The following is an 8852-nucleotide window of genomic DNA, read 5'->3' on the forward strand; positions in this document are numbered from 1 at the left end:
AACAAAATGTTCACCATTATAATCAAAGTAGCTATCAGTCATTCTCCTTGAGCTCCATCTTTGTTGTGTTGGGCCTCTTTAATAATGCCATCTATTATTTCATGAATCCTGGCAGAGGATGGACTGGTGTGTATTCATTCCCTGATTCTCCCATAGTTTCAGCTAATCTTATTCTAGTGAGGATTTCAGTATATCCATGTAGCAAAGCGGTTAACATTTATGGTTCCAGGATTGGATAGGGTTTAAAAGTCAACTCCCTCACTGCAACCTTGGCAAGTGTGTTAATCTATCTAAACTTGAATTTCTTCTTCTCCAACATGGGAATAATTATTGCATCACCCTTATAGTGCTATAGTGAGGAATAAATGAGGATCATGCATAGAACACACTTGGCCCACACTGTCTGGCATCAGATTCTCAATCTGCTTTAACCCCAGCTGGGGAAGACGGGTGTTTTTTAGCAGTGGGCTCAGCAACCTCCTATTCGGTGTCTTGGCTGAGAGAATCAAATACATAAAAAAGGAATAAAGACAGAGGTCAAAATAGCACCTATATTAATTATAGAAATCAGGCTGGAAGGCATATGTAAAAGTCAAATAAACATTCTAAGGAAACTCCAGAATGAGGCAGATTTATCTGTACAGCCTCAGGCTATCCTAGTGGTCTCAGCGGAGTGGTCACTTGCTGTCTACCTGGAGCTCAGACCTCAGAGCAAGAGGGTGGATCTGGGTATCTCAATGATTCCTTCCAAGTCAGCAATCTCAAAAGTGACTCTCCCTTCCCAGGGATTACATTCTTCAGCTCCCTTCACAGAAACGAAGCATCAGAATTTGGAGGAAGCAACATGGATCTCGAAGCGCTCAATAGATAACTTCTATTATTATGAACTGATGGTGATGTATTTCTCTCTTTACGTGGCCTAAAACATTAACCATCTATGGGAATTATTTGCCCTCCCATCTTTGTTTTTTCTAAAGTGAATATAATTATGTTTAACAGAAGTCAAATGTAAATTTAAAATACACACACACACACATAAATATGCATAAGAGAAAAAAAGACTAAGAGAAATGAAACTGTAGAAAATAAATTTAGCTCAGTATACCCAAAGTACACATAACATAGGATTAAGAATTCCTGGCCAGGCATGGTGGCTCACGCCTGTAATCCCAGCACTTTGGGAGGCTAAGGCAGGCGGATCACGAGGTCAGGAGATCGAGACCATCCTGGCTAACACGGTGAAACCTCGTCTCTGCTAAAAATACAAAAAAATTAGCCGGGCATGGTGGTGGGCACCTGTAGTCCCAGCTACTTGGGAGACTGAGGCTGGAGAATGGCTTGAACCTGGGAGGTGGAGCTTGCAGTGAGCCGAGATCAGGCCACTGCACTCCAGCCTGGGCAACAGAGCGAGACTCCATCTCAAAAAAAAAAAAAAAAAAGTCCTTATACTATTATGGCTAAAATAATAAGCTGTAGACATGAATAAAGGACAACACAGTTAAAAAGAATACATTTTAAATCTCTGATGATGTATCTAGACAGAGAAATTACAACTTGATTTGAAATAAAGACGCTAGTATGTGCTATATATTCATTTGAAAATGTAAATTTCATTCATAAATGTGATATTGTTTGATGCTGTAAATATCTCTATTTGATTATCAACATATCGTCCATGAGATAAACTATATGCTTATTAGTTTGTGACATTCATGGATATTTTCTTCTCACTCCTCTCTATGCCCTATATATCATGTTAATACACCTTTCTCTTCCTTATTGTCACTATTCACAGATAAGGAGTACATGTTGATGGAAATAGTATTTTAAAGTATTCTAAAATTTTGTTTCTATACGAGAGGAGGTAACCTCTGGGAGACAAAAACACATGTGAAGCAGAAAAAATTTACCAAATATCAGCTGATGAATATGTAATGATTTTCTCAAACTAAAGTTTGTTAAAATTTAACTCATTAGAGACTCATGGAATTCAAGAACGGGATATACAAACTATTGATTTTGAGAATTATATGAAAAGAAACTATGAATTATTTCACCAAATTTTTAAAACTCTAAGCGAACAATATCTGTGATACTATATTCTATTAAGTTGTATATATGAGTCTGTGCCATAGATGAAGCCATCTCAAGGACAAGAGACTATCTTTCATTCTTGCATAGTGCCTGCCACATGATAATTTCACAGATTTTTGTTGAATGCATATTTGCTGGAGATACTAGGTACTGGTTAAATGAATAACCTCAGGTTGAGAACATTGGTGTCAGTAGAGAGACATTTTTTTTTCTGATTTAATAATGGTTATTTGTTCATTAGACATTATTGATATACAATAATATATATGTTTGAAGACATGTCCTGCAAGCAGTCTTTTAAATACCATTAAAAAATCCTACCTAAGTCCTTTAGTCCTATGTGTATGGCACATCAGGTTTGATACCTCAAAAAAGTACATTTTTTTTTTCAGTAATTTTCAAGATAGCCCTCTGGATTTCACTCAAATTCAGGTAATTTGAAGGAGGAGAGATTTGCAAAACCTGTCAAATATAATGATGCAGTGCAGTAGTCCTCCCAGTAATGGGATTGGTTCAGTGGCTATTTTTGAAATGTACCTACATTAATGTACAATGCTTGAGTTCTTCAAGTACTTAAAGATATTTGCTTTTTATGAACATTGGTGAAATTTTTGCCACATGTTTTACATCAGATGAGTATAAAGTTATTGACTAAAAGCCAGAAAGATGTGAGATTCTAATTATGATCCAAAGTCACTCTACATGCATTTAAATGAACGCCGTGACCCTTCCTCTATTGCTTACTACAGTTGTTTTCCCAAGTTCCCCCTGAAAAATAGGGTGGTCGGACCCAAGCTTTGCCAACTTCTCTTGCAAAATGGGAAAATGCTTCAGTTGCAAATTGTGATTATTTCATGATGTGTTCACTAAAGTTTTAGTGTCATATGATGATGATTTCATGATATTATAACAATATTTCCAGTTCCAACTTGAGTGTTTATTATCTGACACAAATCTCAGGACATACCATAACATTAATGGCTTTTGCAATAACAACATGGTGTGCAAAATAGTCCATATTGGAAGAGGTTACATATTTCTAAAATAGCTTTACATTTTTTCCTTTCTTAAATTTCGGACTCTCCCCTTCTCTTCTCTTTTCTTTGTTTTTATGTTGTGTTTGTTTGCACGAGTTGCAGTTATAAGCTTGAAAGGAAGCTTGCTTCCTGATGGGACCACGCCTAATTCATTTAAGGGAGAGACCTACTGATACTGTTTTTAAATACCCTTCAGATCCTTGGGATAGAGTTCATAACTATATATTTTTTAATCATGAAAGCTATTTGACATAAGAAACATTATCTTCATATGCCTTTCTTTTCATTCCCATATGGCCTGAAAAATTTAATACACTATAATAACTTTTAGCTAATATCAGCATGTATTCCTAATAGAATGCTGCTTTTTTCTATATGGAGCTTATAGCTTTTTACGTTTTAAAACCAACTGTACTTGTGCAAATATTATGTTATTAGAATTCAGGGAGAATTAGAAGGAAGTTTTAAATTACTCTAGAAACAAAGGAGGTTCTAGAAACAAATAAGCTCAAGTACACTATTTCATATTTAATGCTATGGTTGAGTCATTAAACATATAGGGAGAAGAAAAAAAAACTGGATAATTCTAAGATCAGCAATTGTAAGGAAGTTTCGGTGACTTGTCCCAAAGGTTAATGATTTTCACAAGTAGAGTATCTCTTAACATAAAAAGGTATACATTTGAAGGGTAGTGAAATATCTCCTGGGCGAGAATTGCTCTGCAATGCATCCCGATTTTGGAGTTTCTCATGTTACTCAGTCCTGGAGATTAAGGCCCTGGTGGTTTCTAATAAAACATACATGTGTCTGGAAAGGATATATATCAAGTAATTATGCGTCATTTATACCACTTTCTTTTATTTATTTATCTATCAGATTAGCTAGTCAGTCTACACAGAAAGAGCAAAACAAACAGGCAATTTTCCATGACGAGAGAAAGAATTCACAGCATCGTTGAATAGTCAGTTCGTAAGCTCTTTCCATTATGCTCTTTCTATCGAACATATTGGTGGGTTATGTTCAAAACCAAACACACTCCTGTGTGCACGACCATGGTTATGTGCAGTTCCTTGTATTTTAGCAGTGACTCCACCTCTTCCTTGAAAATGTGGCACAATATAGCATTTCTGATCCAGGCTCAGGAATTAGATGACTTAGGCTCAAATCTCAGCTCTGCCATTAACTAGCTTTGAGTTCTTGGATAAATCACTGTATCTGTGTAGGTCGTAGATTCCTTATGGATAACTAGGCGTAGTACTTGCACCTCCTCCATTCATTTATGGAGAGAATTAAATGAGTTAATCCATGTAACACACGAACACAATTCAGTAAGCTCTTCACCAGTAGTTGCTATTATTATTATCCTATTCCACGGAAGAATGAAAATTGGAATGTAGGTCAGAGAGATTAATATTATGTTCATGTCATATCAATATAATATGGTGTCAGCTAAAATGCAATTGCTTTATAAGTAGCAAATGTGGTGCCAGAATTTAGCAGAAGTAAAGTCTAGTGTAAAATCACTTTCATTGCCCTAAGCGTCACTGGGTTTTCTATCGGAATTTCTGAATGAGTATCTCTTGCTCCTAAAATTCTCTTGCTTTTAAAATTTCGCTTTTGGGTATAATGTGTTTATATTCATGACATCAAGTCTTTCGAAAAAGAAGAGATCAAGCAACAGGAAAATGTTCTCCTTTCCTTATTCCCCTGAAAAGTCAGTCTCTTTAATTCAAGGTACAGGGTTTGAAGAGGGAGGAAATTTGATTTTTTATATTTGCCCAGTATGATGAAATTCTGTGAAAGAGTGATAGGAGATCTTTAGCCTATATGAATTCTAGTCCCTCAACCTGCACATCTAAAACCATTTACTCCCAAATTTTCCAAAATAATAACAACATAAAAAAAGAAAGATTGTTCAAACACTGAATTATCTGTGAGACTCAGCCAAGTTTCACCAGCTGCACTGGCTTGGTTCCTACATCTGGGCTCCAAGGCGGGTAACAAAAAAATCTCCATGAACAGTATTTTAAGAATTTTGGCAGCACACAGGACAGGAGAATTAAAAAGAATTCTTTGCTGAAAACAGAATTGGTGGAAAACAATTCTATTTGCTCACCACAGTTCACCAAGCAGTCTAATGGGCCAGCCCTTAGGATACAAACAAGTATGTTCAGAGTTCTGTCCAAAGCAACCATGTACCCCTAGTAAAGGCCAGCGGGATCAGTGAGTCCCAGGAATACAAAGTGGCAGTGAATTTAAAAACTACAAAGTATAAAATTGATTTCTCTTATTACTATTTTTTTAACCGAATGGGTGTCATTTTTCAACAGCCAGTGTGAAGTTGGACGTACATGTCTCTGTAGGGAAGTTTTATCTTGTTTCTTTCTTAATTTTCTTGTCCATTCCTTTAAATCATTAAGTACAGCTGATTAGTTGTCTTTTGTGGTTCTCTGTAGACTCTTATTTATTCCTTTACTGCTGCATTCATTTTGTAGGAAAAGGCAAAGGAGGACCAATTTAGCAGAGCTACCATATCTCATGTAGAAAAGACTCCCTTTAGAAAAGGAGTTATAGGACTCAAAATTAATTGGTGAAATTTAAGTACTGAAGAACGGAGAGATTGTAAAACAGTATGAGAAAGACTTCAATATAGTGATTGAATTTTTTAATTAGAAAGATCAGATAGGCATTATTATTCCTAAATTATTATTAAACCCTTATTTTAATAGGGTGTTATATCACTCCATTTCAAGAATAAATTTAACAGACTTTGACCTTGCCATCTAGAGGTTTATAATCTAAAATATATCAAATAACAGAAAATAGGAGAAGCGAAGAAACACATTATGTCATTGCTCCATGTATTTAAGACATTTAGAAAACATGAAACAATAAAATTTAGATGTTGGGTGTAAGTTATCTGAAGAAATAATCATTTATGGTTAATTTTATGAAGCTGGAAAAGGCATGTGGGGGAATATGAGAGGGGAGAGGTCTTTCGACTCAGAAGGACACATGTGTTAAAAGGCCTGTCAAAAGGTACAGTTGGCCGGGCGTGGTGGCTCACACCTGTAATCCTAGCACTTTGGGAGGATGAGACGGGCGGATCATGAGAGGTTAGGAGTTCAAGATCAGCCTGACCAACATGGTGAAATCCCACCTCTATTGAAAATACAAAAATTAGCCAGGCGTGGCGGCGGGCGCCTGTAGTCCCAGCTACTTGGGAGGCTGAGGCAGGAGAATGGCGTGAACCTGGGAGGCGGAGCTTTCAGTGAGCCGAGATTGCACCACTGCACTCCAGCCTGGGCGAAAGAGCGAGACTCCGTGTCAAAAAAAAAAAAAAAAAAAAAGGTACACTAAGGTACACTTAAACTTTCCAGTTGATAAGAGTGCTGGAGTCTTGTCTAGGATGAGCATGGAAACTATTAGATAAAGATGTGATTGGTTGTGGAGAGATGGCTTTACTGAAGCCTCTATCTAGTCAGCCCAGTGATGCAATGAGTAGGGAAAATTTAAAGTTTTTTTTTTTTTTGCATAAGATGATTTATAAGTGTTATATAATTGGATTATGTAACTGTGGCAAAACAAGAAATCATAAATCTGGCATCCAGTCTTGGTTCCAGGCAACATAGCTTAAGTAAAACTTGATTATGATAATAATGAAGTTGCTCAAGTATTAACCTTTTCCTCATTTGGAATGAAAAGCAGCAGCCTGCAGTTATCGGCTCCTGTTACCTGGTGCATTCCTTACTTTCTGAAAGGTGCTTATACTAGTAAACTTAAAGCGTACCATCAGAAAGAGGAGGAGAAGTAAGAAAAATTGTGACTTCTACACTGCTGTGTTTCATCGATTGCCAAATACCTTTTGTGTTATTTGTTTGTGGACTTTGGTGCAAAATGAGATGAAAGAACTAGTCTGAGATGCTATCCTTGATAGTCTTCAAACTTGGAATTGATCTTTGGGGTATGACCTATCTCAAAATATTAGTCTTCTAGTTAGGCCAGAAATCTGTTTTCTCAATAAAAAGTCATAGAGGCCATTCAAGTAGCTCTTCTAATCCTGTCTTTTCTATAAACTTTTTTTTAGGCCAGTCAGAAAGTCACTTTTGCTGTTTGAATCTATTTCTTTGCTGGCAGAATAATCACACTGTTATCTGTTCATTATTCATCAACATGTAACAAACCAACTTAAACTTAGTGGCATTAAACAATTTTTACAGTCATTGATAGTTCTAGGATTTGACTAGGTTCAGTCAGGCTGTTCTCCCTCAGAATCCCCCACATGATTGTCCTAAGATAGTAGCTGGGGCTTCCTCTCTCGCATGTCTGGCACATGGTCTGGGTACAATTGGGATTCCTTGATTATCTCTCTTTCTCTTTAGGTGCTCTCCATGTGGTCCCTCATCATGGCAGCTATAGGATAGACATTTCATATCAGTGTTCAAAGTGTGAGTCCTGAGAAAGCACAAGAGAAAGAGAGAGACAGAGAGACTGAGCCAGGCAGGAGCCATATTATCTTTTATGACCTAGTCTTGGAAGTCAAGCAGAGATACTGCCTCTGAAATTTACTGCTAATATCAACCCACATTCAAAGGGAAGGGAATTAGACTCCACCTCCTGAGAGAAGAGTGTCAAAGAATTTGTGACTATTTGTTAATGGTCCTCCCTGACTTCATCAATCTGCTCTCCTGCTTATTCTTCATGGAAGAATATTAATTCTGTAATCGGAACTAAACCACCATATTCCTTCACCTTTTCATAGACACTTTATTAAACATCTAATAGAGGGGGTAAACGTTCTAGGAATGTTTAAGACAGATGCACATGGGGCCATGTTTACCTTTTAGAGGTGTGCCATTTGTGAAGGAAAACACAAGGCACTTGGGGGTAGGGTGTGAAATAAGTATTAGGATCAAGGCCAATATTCAATGTTCAACAAGTATTTATTGGATCTGTTATGTGTCAGACACAGTGCTAAGCTCTAGGAATACAGTGATGAGTAAGGTTCCTGTTCCGTGTTCTGCGTACCCAGGATCTAATCTGTAGGATGACCATAAGGAAGCAGTTTAGTTAAGAGGTGTGCACCACCTCCACTGAAAACACTTTCCACAAACTCTCCAGCAACTACTTCTTGTCCAATCCAATGGTATCCAGTGGTAAAATCTGTGCCCTATTCTTCATCTACCGCATAGCCATCAGTATTTGTCACAGTTAACCTTCTTGATGTACTTTGTTCAACTGATTTTGGGGACAACACTTGCCGGTTATCCTTTTACTTCACAACCACCACTTTCTTAATCTCCACTGCTGCCTCTTTTTTCTCTTAACATTGTGTCCCAGGGCTCGATTCTGGATCCTCCTCACTTTCCTTTGTAAATTCTCATCTTGTATGATCTTATCTCATTTCATGGCTTTTAACACTATCTGTAGGCAAAGGATTCCCAAATTTCTCTTTCTAACCCTGAATATCCCATAAGCACATTAGTCATTTATCCAACTGCCTACTGGACATATAAGCCTATTTACCTAACGGGTCAAGTTTAGCAGGTACAAAACAGAACTTTTGTTTTCCCAAACACTCAAGCCCACTCCCTTCTGGTGGTATTCTACATTTGAAGTAATGGTACTGCTAACTATCCCTCATGCAAAATGTGTAGAAGTCATTCTTGATAACTCTTTTCCCTCTTAATCACCATGTAAAATCCATTAGCAAATTCTACT

Source organism: Mandrillus leucophaeus, unplaced genomic scaffold (genome assembly GCF_000951045.1).
Source record: "Mandrillus leucophaeus isolate KB7577 unplaced genomic scaffold, Mleu.le_1.0 Scaffold340, whole genome shotgun sequence".
In the NCBI taxonomy this organism is placed as follows: Eukaryota; Metazoa; Chordata; class Mammalia; order Primates; family Cercopithecidae; genus Mandrillus; species Mandrillus leucophaeus.